The sequence below is a fragment of the Ovis canadensis genome, chromosome X (genome assembly GCF_042477335.2).
Source record: "Ovis canadensis isolate MfBH-ARS-UI-01 breed Bighorn chromosome X, ARS-UI_OviCan_v2, whole genome shotgun sequence".
Lineage (NCBI taxonomy): Eukaryota > Metazoa > Chordata > Mammalia > Artiodactyla > Bovidae > Ovis > Ovis canadensis.
This window is the reverse complement of record NC_091727.1, coordinates 54002199-54015412: the sequence shown is the minus strand read 5'-3', so window position 1 is coordinate 54015412 and position 13214 is coordinate 54002199. Positions and strand designations below refer to the sequence as shown.

Below are 13214 nucleotides of genomic sequence, written 5' to 3'. Positions count from 1 at the left end.
GCAATCATTGACTCAACAAGAAGAAGTCCTATGCTAATTAAGACTCTTGAAATACTCCAAAACTCTCTGTGCTGTTTATGGTTGAGAGGTAGTAAACAATCATGTGCCTAGTGGCAGCAGAATGGATAATCCTGTCACACAAGCTAGTCTATCAGCAGAGAGGTTTGACCTGAGACATCCTTGTCCCACCCAGAGTAGGGAATTAGCAGCAATTATTGACACAACAAATGAAGAACCCTTCACCAATATAATTCCTAACCAACACACTATACTAATAATTTCTAATTCCCCAAAAGAATTTGCCTTTAGTAAGTCTAAAACATCTTGTGCCTCTCAGATTTGGAGGCTGTAAACAATCACATGTGGCCGGATGAACCTATACAGGTGGGCTAGATAACCTTCAGAGGAGTCCGTAAGCTGAAACACTCTTGACACGCCCAAGAATTTTTACTGCCTTGGAGCTGCATGTTGACTCCTCCGAGAGAAATGGTTATGGGGGAGAGGCCCCCGTAAAGTCAGAGGTGTAGGTAAGAGCATAAAACACTCTGGTTTTGGGGTTAGATGCTCGGGAACAGGGGGTTTCCTGAGGCTTAATCACGCCTTTGTGTATGCTAAGCCTCATTCCTCATGACCTTTGCCATGGGCGGAGTTCCTCACACTGGCTCCCGGCAGTAGGCTGCAGTCCATGGGGTCGCTAAGAGTCGGACACGACTGAGCGACTTGACTTTCACTTTTCACTTTCATGCATTGGAGAAGGAAATGGCAAACCACTCCAATAGTCTTGCCTAGAGAATCCCAAGGATGGGGGAGCCTGGTGGGCTGCCGTCTATGGGGTCGCACAGAGTCGGCCACGACTGAAGCAACTTAGCAGCAGCAGCAGCAGCAGCTCCATGATCTAACAAAGGTTGCAACTTGATCTCTTGTTCCTCTGCCTCTTCAAAACCAGCTTGTATATCTACAAGTTCTCATTCCATATACTGTTGAAGCCTAGCTTGAAGGAGTATACTAACCAGAGACTTCAGAAATATGGGACAATCTAAGCTTGAGGAATTGGAGGGTATGAATGAAGCCCCATAAGAGAGAGAAGAAGAGGATTCTTTACTTTCCATGTTGTTAGCAAGCTGGGCAAGGGCTAGACCATACCTTCAAGTTCTTGTGTAGGACAGTAGCCTTTACCTAGAAAGTCATAAACCGTTCTGCAACTGTAAGAGAGGGAGGGAGAGGGCGGTGAGTGGGAGACAGGCACCCTGAGTGGATGTGAGAGACCCATTAGAAGGGGGTTGACAATTAAAAGGAGGGGGGCTTTGGACTAGAGCAGATGTGGTGGACATTGGAAAAAGTAGATGCATTAGACATTTTTGAAGTAAAATGGACAGAACTCAGCAAGAATATTGATTTGAGGTGAAGGAGAGGGAATTGTAATCCTGGTTAAGACCAGGTTTCTGTGTCCTGTCATAAGGGTACAAAGGTGTCATGGGGAATCCTGGAAGTTGGCCAGGTCTGGGAAGAATTCCAAATAAGATTTTTATGTTTATGAGCTCAAGGTCTAGATGGATACAATAACCAGTATTTAGATACTTAAGCAATCCTTTTCGTTTTTTAAAAAAGTAAAGTATTGAGATATAATTTATATACAGTAGAAGTCAATGCTTTAAAGCATTACTGTTTGTCGATTTTTGACATATGCCTACCATTGTGTAAATACTACGACAAGAAAAACGTAGAAATCGTCCCATTGGTTTGAAAATGCTCCCTTGGGCTATTTGCATTCAGACTCCTTCCTGCACTCCTATACCCTGGCAACCACAGATATAGTTCTCTGCCTCTAGTTGTGCTTTTCCAGAAATCCATTGACATGAAATGATATCATACATAGCTTTCTGTGTCTGACATCTCTCCTTGGCACAGCTGAGATGCATCCTTGCTGTTACATGCATTAGTAGTTCCTTTTGAAATGACTGTGTAGTGTTCTTTTGTACGAGTATACTCTTCTGTTTTTCTTCCATCTATATACCAGTTCTTGAATAGTTGGGCTGTTTCTAGTTTTGGCTATTAGGAGTACATGAATAAAATATTTGAGTAAAGGTCCTGGTGTTTTTCTTTCTCTTGGGTAAAATTGGGAAAATTAAAACTCCTAGTAAGTAGGAAAATTCCCACTATAATAGAATAAGAATGTGCTACTGGAGAAGAGTGAAGAAATAGCTACAGAAGGAATGAAAAGGCTAAGCCAAAGTGGAAACAACACCCAGCTGTGGCGGTGTCTGGTGGTGAAAGTAAAGTCCGATGCTAAAGAACAATACTGTATAGGAATCGGAGGTATATTCAGAGAAACTAGTTACCAGTTCAGAGATTTAAATGTGCATTGCAACAAGCAAAAAGTGGAAACAGAGGTATCTATTTATGTACTTATTCCATGGAAATGAGTAAAGCCATTGGGAGTATAATGGAAAACCCAGGAGCAGAGAAGGAAATGGTTCATCAAAGCATGTATAGAAATAGGTATTTTAAAAACTTAATATCTATTTCTGTCATGACTGTCTTTCTGAGACACATTCTCCACTAGGGGTAACCTTGGACTACCTATCACCACAGTTTGTGGATGCATAAGTAAGACTGCACTAGAAGGAAAAAAACATAGTCTTCAAGCCCTTTTCTCATCCTCCAGAAACCATGCGGTTCCAGGACGCTACCTCAGTGGCGGGAAAACCTCAACCTGCACTGCACATGCCCAACGCAGGGAGCATGCGCAGTGTGTTCGTGTGCGCGCGCACCCCTTGCTGCGCATGCCCCTTGTTGCGCATACACGTTCCTGAGCATTCTGTGAGGAGCGTTGGGCCTGAGACGGGTCTGTTTATTCAGTCCCGGTTCTTTCTCACTACTTGAGACTCACCAGGTAAGTTCACAGATCTGTCCTGTCTGGAGTTTAAGTGTGCGTGTGTGTGTGAGGAGGAGCCAGCGAGCTTTGGGCGAGTCGGGCAGTGCGATCTGGGGCCTTTGAGGAGGAAGGCCCTCAAGGTCTTCATCTTTCTCCTCACAAGTGTCGCGACGCCATAGTTCTTGCCCTGGTGGCTGGAGAGGTAGGGCAGTGGGCAGAGGAGGGCAGGGGGTAGGATGATGGTAGGGGGAGACTTGGGGGTGCTATTTGAGATATCTGGTTCATTGGGGCCCTGGAACTGACGACAGAGCACAGAATCTGGGGCCGGCAGTGGGACCTGGGCAGGAGGCGGGGTGGGCGATTAAGGAAAGGCTTAGAAACCGGACCGCAGTGGGGTTGTGACTGTATCGCGAGGTTTGTGGTAAGGTGCCAAGAGAGAAGTGGACCGGTTGCTCTGTATGCAGCCTCACCTCGGCCACAGACACTGAGAAAATGGCCATAGTCAGGCTGTAAAGACTGAGGCTTTCTTCGTGTTCCAACTGAATTCCAAGGGTGTTGGGGAAAATAGGTCTGGTGAATAGGAGTGTGACAAGAGCAATAGTCCTGAGTTTTTAAATTCTTAGCAGTATTTCACTAAACATCTTCATGATGGAGAATTCTGGGGTGAAATCAAACTTCCTCACAAAAATTCAGCCTTCCTGTGTACCTTAAGGTGATTTCTCTGCCAGCGTAGGAAAGACACAAATGGCTTTGCAAGTGACTGTATTTGGGTAATTGAAATGCATGTACACTCATACTTAACCAGACTTTTCTTTTGAAAGTATTTTCACATTAAAAAAAAGGTCAACATATGGTCATAAAAGTGATCAAATATAGCTGTACTCTTAAATACATTTTCTAAATCACAATATTCTACTTTCAGGGAGAAATATGAGTGGGCAAGTGGCATCAACATTGGGACCTACAGATCAAGATTCCTCCCAGCTGGATGAACCTGTGGTTGTGAGTACCTTACCATTTGATGTTTTCTGTTAGCACAAGTTTCTTTTTGAGAAAATGATGTTAAGTAGTACAGATGCAGTGATAAAGGTCTTCCATGCTGATAAAGGGTGACAGTTTGTCTTAGGAAGGAACATTGATCCAGATATATTACAGTCTGGCATTGCCTGGATGAGTATACTGTTAAATTCCCTGGAAATGTGCCCAGTGACTCCCTCCTCCTGCTTATTAACAACAGACTGCACACTTCCATCCCAACATAGATTGAAATAACTTCCAAAGTTTTTCCGGGTAACTCTTATGGGAACTGACTCTTCTCTGTGGGAAGAGTAACTTTATTAAAAGTAAGTACATAGAATTGTGTTGTGAAAATATTGTTAGGTTTACTTATGATCAGATATATCTATGTATTATGTGTATGTATACTGTTAGATGTATTAACAGCAAAACATTTTTATTTGCATGTACACTCTACTAGGACCAGCACCCCAATGTTGAGCAACCTCAACAAGAGGAACCACCAGCTGAGATTCAGGATATCACACCTAGAAAGGAGGAAGTACATGGAGAGGATCCAGTGAATCGTGATGAAGAGGAGGAGAAGGATGCCTCTGAAGGTAAAGTGTATCTGTGCATCATGCCTTAAGACATAACCAGTAAAAGGAGGAAAGGAAACATTAGAAATGGACTTTAGACAATTCCTAAAGAACTGAGAAGAGTAGAGTTTACAGGTTAGTGTGGTCGCTCAAATTTTCCGTTTTCACGACAAAGAGAGGGGGGCAACTAAGTTGTCTGAAAACAGCCCTGGAAAAGGAAAATGGTAATAACATTTGGAAGATTCTGCTTTCCTTTTTCTCCAGCAAAACATGCTTGGAATAATGCTCCTGAGGTTCTTATTCATCACATTTTTAGCATACTAACTTAAGGCTTTTAATTCATAACACCAAGAGAATGAATATCATCATTCCCTTGTTTATACTGTATGCTTTCCAGCTGAATTGATGCATTTTTTTTTTAAGATTCTGGCCTGGAAGCTGATCTCCAGGAATTGTCTTTGGCAAAGACTGGGGGTGAAGGTGGAGATGGTCCCGATGTCAGGGAGGAGTTTGCATCAAATATAGAGCCTGTTGAAATGCCAGAAGCAGGTATGTCATCCATTCAGAAAGTAATTTATGTGGTTTCTGTTTTTCAGAATAGTGTATCTTTACTAATATAGAGGGAACATTACTGTTATTTTAATAATGGAGTTCATATAATCTTTGAAAGATAGTTCAGACCCCAGATGCCTGAGTGGTGACTTACAGACTTCCAAATACAGAAACAGGATCAAAGCCGTATCGAATTGATAATAGGAAACAGTTTTCTTCTCTTCAGTATAAATACTTTAAGCAACAGCTAATAATTATCATGTTCTTTTATAATTTCTGCTTGTAGCAAATATGGAATACATTTGTAATCAATATCAGTTTATATGAGATATGCTTAGGCATCCAAGTAGGTTCTAGTACCAGCTTTAGCATAATGTGTGTGATTCTGTGAAATCCCTTAACTTCTAAACTCAACTTTACTCATAAAAGTTGTGAATTCAGAACAGATACACTAAAATGCTGATTTTTCAATGCTAATTTTTGCATTCTCTGATTCTTTTTGATGGAATGCATACAAAGATACTTTGTTTTTTATGATGTATTTATCATAAAATATAATCGAGTCAAATTATAACGAGGAATTGAGATTTCATTTTCTGATGGGGGACACATGTACACCTGTGGCTGATTCATGTCAATATATGGCAAAAAACACCAAAATAACGTAATTAGCCTCCAATTAAAATCAATTAATTAATTTTTTAAAAAAAGACAATGAGCCAACATTCTGCTTGATGTTTGTTAAATTCTCTCAAATTCTGAATTCTCTAGCTCTTAAAAAAGTAGTTGCATGTTAAATCCTTTCCCCAGTGAACCATGAAATGACTGAATAATAAAACGGCAAAAGATAGTCTAGTTTCCTGTTTCTGTGGCTAATCTAGTTGAGAGAGTGCACTTAGTCAGTGATATTCAGGCCAGTGTGAGTAACATACATATGCTAAGCACACTACCTGGCCCCATGTTTGGTCTTTTTTGAGGGGGAGAGTTTGTTTATTTTAATTGGAGGATCATTACTTTATAATACTATGATGGTTTTGCCATACACCCCACTCTCACTCTTAAAGAACTAATAAAAATCTGAGCCTCATGATATAATCATGTCTAACCATATCAAGTGTGTTATTTTTCCTCTTTGATACATGAGTTTAAAAAGTTTTGAAGGCCAAAAGATTGTAACTCTAGTTCTTTCTGCATAATCAACTTGGTATCTTTCACATACGTGTTTTCCAAATTGCTATTAATTGCATGGTTCTGATTTTAAAGGAAGAACTTCCTAGTTAGGGAAGAATTTACTGTATTAGCCTTCTAAATATTTTCACTTTATATATTTTTTCCATTCGTTTAGAACAATTAGACGAAATACAACTTTCAGACTACTTACAAGTAACTACAGAACATGGTTCAAATGTTCTCATAGAAAAATCTTAGCCCTAAATATGTGTGGTATTTAAAAAGAAAAATGCATAAATTACAAGGTACATAAATATAAAATCCTACATCCAACGTAAAAGGTAAGAAAAAGAGCAACAGATTAAACCTAAGGGAAAAAGAAAAAGATACTTAATAAAAGACAAGTATAAATTGTTAGGAAGAGGAAAATAAACTCAACTAATAAAGACAATTTGCTAGATTACATAATTTTTAATATATATATACACACACATTTTTAAATATTCTTTTCCATTGTGATTTATCACAGGAAATTGGACATTAGTTCCCTGTGCTATATAGTAGGACCTTGTTTACCCATTCTGAATGTAATAGTTTGTATCTTCCAACCCCAAACTGCCAGTCCATTCCTCTCAGTTTACATAATTGTGAAGAAAATGGACAAAGCCCAAGTATACATAATAAGAAATATGAACAAGACACTAAGAGTATATTACAGAATTAAAACAGTATAATCTGGAACTCAAATATTTTCAGAATATTGAAAAAATGGCTAGTAGAGTAGCAAAACAAATATTATTTAACATACCCCACAGTAACTAAATAACTAAACATCATAAATACCATGGATGAAATTTTGAAATTGGTCAGAGTTTTCTCTCAATAGCCAGTATCATTTAGAAACAAACAAAAAAATCTGCTTCTCCAGATTTTCTTTCTCTCTTCCTACCTGCTTTTCTCTCTCCCTTTTCTTCTCTTCTCTCCTTTTTTTCTTTCTTTTTTGGTGTGGCTGTGAGAAACAGTCCTATTTCTGCTTCACATTTTGATGTCTCCATGTCGCCAGTGATAGTAATAACTTAAAATTAGTGTCACCATATAATTTATTATACCAACTGGAATGCTTTCCAGGGTGAAAAGAAACATTTAGAATTACATGAGGGCCACAAGTAAAAAGGGGGACAAATGTTTAACCGACTTAAAACAACCATATCAGGGATAAATCAGACAAATGAAATTTTCTCCACTTTTCCACAGTAGAGAAGAAACAAATGTAATACTGGCCTTTTTCTTTAATTCACCTAAGCAGTAACAGAGATAACAACTGTTTAGCTATCCTATATTTGGAACATTATTTCAAATCAATGCATTTAAATGATACTTTTGGGGGATTTTCTGTTTCAGTTTTTGTGTATTTTGTTTTTCCTAGGGTGTTTTTTTTTTTTTTGGTTAGATATTTTACTGAATGTGTACACAGTTTTGCCTTCTACTGAAAACTACCTTCTGATAGGCTCCATTGATTTCATTTGTTCTGAACTCAGTGTCCTTATTTTCTTGTATAACTAGGAAGAGTAGTGTGTTTTTAAAAATACTGGTAATATGCTTGAACAGTCTATAAAATCTCTAGAGAGGATTAACTGAAGGTAAGCCAAAAGGTTGCCCTTAGTGTTCTTGTTTATTCCATTTTATAAAACTACAATTGCAGTGAACTTTGTTTACCTCTCCTGTCATCAAAATAAAGTTCTGCTAAGTAACTTTTTTAATATTCATATTATAGGTGAAGGGCAACCATTTGCTTGAAAGAAGATAAACTGAAACCATCTATGATGTTCTTCTGTTGTGTATTTGACTGAAAGTTCTGTCAATAAAGTTTCATCTTCTACTGGCACATGTTTTGTTAAATTTATCCCCAGGTATTTAATGTTACTGAAAATTCATGGTTTGTGACTTTTATTGTCTAGTTGAGGATGTATGTAGAGATAGAATGTTGGTATATAGATTTTCTGTCCAACAATTCCTCTAAATATGCATATTAATTCCACAAATTTAGATCTAGATTATTTTTGCTTTTCAAGATATAGTATTATATTTGAATATCAAAATTTCTACTGGCTTAAACCTTAAACCTTTCCTCATTTTGCAGCATTGAACAAACCTGGCCAGAATAGTCTTGACTAAAGCAGGTGATAATCGGAATTTTTCCCAATAGGAAATGAAAAATCTCCATTTCAACCTGTTTACGTTGCTTTTTTGTAGATATATTTTTTCAGAGTTAAGTTCCATTCTATTCCTAATTTGCTGTCTTGAATATAGATGAACTTTCATCAAACACTTATACTGCATCATATGTGATGATCGTAGAATTGTTTTCCCTCCATTTTTCTATTACTGTGATGAATTGAATTGGTAACCTTGACTGGCGCACTAAGCGCAGCCGAGAGGAGCTACCCCACATCTGAGGTCAGGGGCAGAAGCTGGGAGGACCCCATGCCCAATGGGCGGCAGCCAAGAGGAGTTACCCCACGTCCGAGGTCAGGGGCAGTGGCCGAGAGTGCCAGGCTGTGACGGTGCAGGAACAGCTGAGAGGAGCTACCCCGTGCCCGAGGCCAGGGCGGCGGCTGAGAGGAGCCACCCCGCATCCTCAACCAAGGCCAGGGATGGCGGCCAAGAGGAGCCACCCCACGTCCGAGGCCAGGGGCGGCGGCGGGAGGAGCAACCCATGTCCAAGGAGTGGTGGCTACGCGGGCGCAGGAGGGCCTAGAGGAGCCATCCCACGTTGAAGGTCAAGAAGGGTGGTGGTGAGGAGATACCCCTCATCCAAGGTAAGGAGCAGCCGTGAAGAGATACCCCATGACCAAGGTAAGAGAAACCCAAGTAAGATGGTAGGTGTTGCAAGAGGGCATCAGAGGGCAGACACACTGAAACCATACTCACAGAAAACTAGTCAATCTAATCACACTAGGACCACAGCCTTGTCTAACTCAATGAAACTAAGCCATGCCCACGGGGCAACCCAAGAAGGGCGGGTCGTGGTGGAGACATCTGACAGAATGTGATCCACTGGAGAAGGGAATGGCAAACCACTTCAGTATTCTTGCCTAGAGAACCCCATGAACAGTATGAAAAGGCAAAAGGATAGGATGCTGAAAGAGGAACTCCCCAGGTGGGTAGGTGCCCAATATGCTACTGGAGATCAGTGGAGAAATAACTCCAGAAAGAATGAAGAGACGACGTCAAAGAAAAAAGAACACCCAGTTGTGGATGTGACAGGTGATGGAAGTAGAGTCCAGTGCTGTAAAGAGCAATATTGCATAGGAACCTGGAATGTCAGGTCCATGAATCAAGGCAAATTGGAAGTGGTCAAACAAGAGACGGCAAGAGTGAACGTTGACATTCTAGAAATCAGCAAACTAAACTGGACTGGAATGGGTGAATGTAACTCAGATGACCATTATATCTACTACTGCGGGCAGGAATCCCTCAGAAGAAATGGAGTAGCCATCATGGTCAACAAAAGAGTCCGAAATGCAGTACTTGGATGCAGTCTCAAAAACGACAGAATGATCTCTGTTCGTCTCCAAGGCAAACCATTCAATATCACAGTAATCCAAGTCGATGCCCCAACAGTAATGCTAGAGAAGCTGAACGATTCTATGAAGACCTACAAAACCTTTTAGAATTAACACCCAAAAAAGATGTCTTTTTCATTATAGGGGACGGGAATGCAAATGTAGAAAGTCAAGAAACACCTGGAGTAACAGGCAAAATTGGCCTTGGAATGCAGAATAAAGCAGGGCAAAGACTAATAGAGTTTTGCCAAGAACATGCACTGGTCATAGCAAACACCCTCTTCCAACAACACAAGAGAAGACTCTACACATGGACATCACCAGATGGTCAACACTGAAATCAGATTGATTATATTCTTTGCAGCCAAAGATGTAGAAGCTCTATACCGTCAGCAAAAACAAGACCAGGAGCTGACTGTGGCTCAGATCATGATATCCTTATTACCAAATTCAGAGTCAAATTGAAGAAAGTAGGGAAAACCGCTAGACCATTCAGGTATGACCTAAATCAAATCCCCTATGATTATACAATGGAAGTGAGAAATAGATTTAAGGGCCTAGATCTGATAGAGTGCCTGATGAACTGTGGAATGAGGTTCATGACATTGCACAGAAGACAGGGATCAAGACCATCCCCATGGAAAAGAAATGCAACAAGGCCAAATGGCTGTCTGGGGAGGCCTTACAAAAAGCTGTGAAAAGAAGAGAAGGGAAAAGCAAAGGAGAAAAGGAAAGATATAAGCATCTGAATGCAGAGTTCCAAAGAATAGCAAGAAGAGATAAGAAAGCCTTCTTCAGCGATCAATGCAAAGAAATAGAGGAAAAGAACAGAATGGGGAAGACTAGAGATCTCTTCAAGAAAATTAGAGATACCAAGGGAACATTTCATGCAAAGATGGGCTTGATAAAGGACAGAAATGGTATGGACCTAACAGAAGCAGAAGATATTAAGAAGAGGTGGCAAGAATACACAGAAGAACTGTACAAAAAAGATCTTCATGACCCGGATAATGACGATGGTGTGATCACTCACCTAGAGCCAGATATCCTGGAATGTGAAGTCAGGTGGGCCTTAGAAAGCATCACTATGAACAAAGCTAGTGGAGGTGTTGGAATTCCAGTGGAGCTATTTCAAATCCTGAAAGATGATGCTGTGAAAGTGCTGCACTCAGTATGCCAGCAAGTTTGGAAAACTCAGCAGTGGCCACAGGACTGGAAAAGGCCAGCTTTCATTCTAATCCCAAAGAAAGGCAATGCCAAAGAATGCTCAAACTACCGCACAATTACACTCATCTCACAGGCTAGTAAAGTAATCGTCCAAATTCTCCAAGCCAGGCTTCAGCAATACATGAACCGTGAACTTCCTAATGTTCAAGCTGGTTTTAGAAAAGGCAGAGGAACCAGAGATCAAATTGCCAACATCTGCAGGATCATCAAAAAAGCCAGAGAGTTCCAGAAAAACATCTATTTCTGCTTTATTGACTATGCCAAAGCCTTTGACTGTGTGGATCACAATAAACTGTGGAACATTCTGAAAGAGATGGGAATACCAGATCACCTGACCTGCCTCTTGAGAAACCTATATGCAGGTCAAGAAGCAACAGTTAGAACTGGACATGGAACAACAGACTGATTCCAAATAAGAAAAGGAGTATGTCAAGGCTGTATATTGTCACCCTGCTTATTTAACTTCTATGCAGAGTACATCATGAGAAACGCTGGGCTGGAAGAAACACAAGCTGAAATCAAGATTGCTGGGAGAAATATCAATAACCTCAGATATGCAGATGACACCACCCTTATGGCAGAGTGAAAAGGAACTAAAAAGCCTCTTGATGAAAGTGAAAGAGGAGAGTGAAAAGGTTGGCTTAAAGCTCAACATTCAGAAAACTAAGATCATAGCATCTGTTCCCATCACTTCATGGGAAATAGATGGGGAAACAGTGGAAATAGTGTCAGACATTATTTTTTTGGGCTCCAAAATCACTGCAGATGGTGAATGCAGCCATGAAATTAAAAGACGCTTACTTCTTGGAAGGAAAGTTATGACCAACCTAGATAGCATATTCAAAAGCAGAGACATTTCTTTGCCAACAAAGGTCCGTTTAGTCAAGGCTATGGTTTTTCCAGAAGTCATGTATGGATGTGAAAGTTGGACTGTGAAGAAGGCTGAGAGCCGAAGAATTGATGCTTTTGAACTGTGTTGTTGGAGAAGACTCTTGAGAGTCCCTTGGACTGCAAGGAGAGCCAACCAGTCCATTCTGAAGGAGATCAGCCCTGGGATTTCTTTGGAAGGAATGATGCTAAAGCTGAAACTCCAGTACTTTGGCCACCTCATGGGAAGAGTTGACTCATTGGAAAAGACTCTGATGCTGGGAGGGATTGGGGGCAGGAGGAGAACGGGACGACAGAGGATGAGATGGCTGGAAGGCATCACCAACTCGATGGACATGAGTTTGGGTGAACTTCAGGAGTTGGCGATGGACAGGGAGGCCTGGCTTGGTGCAGTTCATGGGGTCGCAAAGAATCGGACACAACTGATAGACTGAACTGAACTGAACACACATAGGTGTGCTTGACAGAAACTTTGGAGAGGATGAATGAATGTCGGGATGAATAAGCAGATTTAAACTTGTTGAGAGAGGCATAACTAAACAGGCTGAAGACTCTGCTAGGGAACATATTCAGGGATGGCAAGATGGGGACAAAGCCATGGTCTTTATCTCACCTACGCGGTGTCCTTGGATCCCCTCGGCGGTGACCCCTTTCCTAACAGAATGGAAAGTCCTGTTGTCTTTCTCCCATATTACTTGCAATCAACGATAGAGGCCTTCCCTACTCCAGACCTTCAGATCCCAGTCCGAAGCTTTCTCGCCCCTGCCCGCTGGGGGACTGTGGCTGGCTTTCCCCATTGACACCTAATATTCTGTATTAAACAGGCAAGCACAAAAAAAGCACAATGCCCAGCACAGAGAAGTTTTCAATGGTTCCCGTTACGATAGTGGCCACTACAGAGAAGTAATCTTCATTTTATGAAGACATTTTTTCTGAGTCCAAGACTGCAGCAATCGGTGGGGTTTTCATCCTAACTTTGCCTTTCCACCCTTGAAGGATTATCCTCTAATTGTACAACAGCATCTACATCGGCTGTTCCCCAGTCTCACCACCAAGGGGCGCGCGAGGTGAAACAGGTCTGTCCTGGGATGTACCACTGAGAGGTAGCGGTAAGACCACCCACTCTGGAAGGTACCATTCGAGGGGGCGTATGACAACAAAGAGAGTACATTTACACCGCATCAGGCATCGACCAGAGTTCCTAGCGGAGGCACTCATGACACCACTGGGTCCATCCCCATTCGCTCCATTCCATCTTCCCGCTGCATTTGAGTCCGAGTGGATGCCGGTATTAAGCTGCAACTGTCTTCGTCTGGTTTCCAATTCCACCCCTCCGTTTCT

The 13214-nt window shown here is 41.1% G+C and overlaps 1 long non-coding RNA gene across 1 annotated transcript in view; it reads right to left on the bottom strand.

Moving 5' to 3' along the window:
- The window catches only part of LOC138930235 (uncharacterized), a 71992-nt gene extending 59478 nt beyond the window's left edge, over nt 1-12514 (bottom strand). Inside the window, exon 1 of the long non-coding RNA XR_011446134.1 lies at nt 12487-12514. This is a non-coding gene — a long non-coding RNA (uncharacterized lncRNA). The remainder of the gene's footprint in view (nt 1-12486) is intronic.
- Nucleotides 12515-13214: the final 700 nt, after the last annotated feature.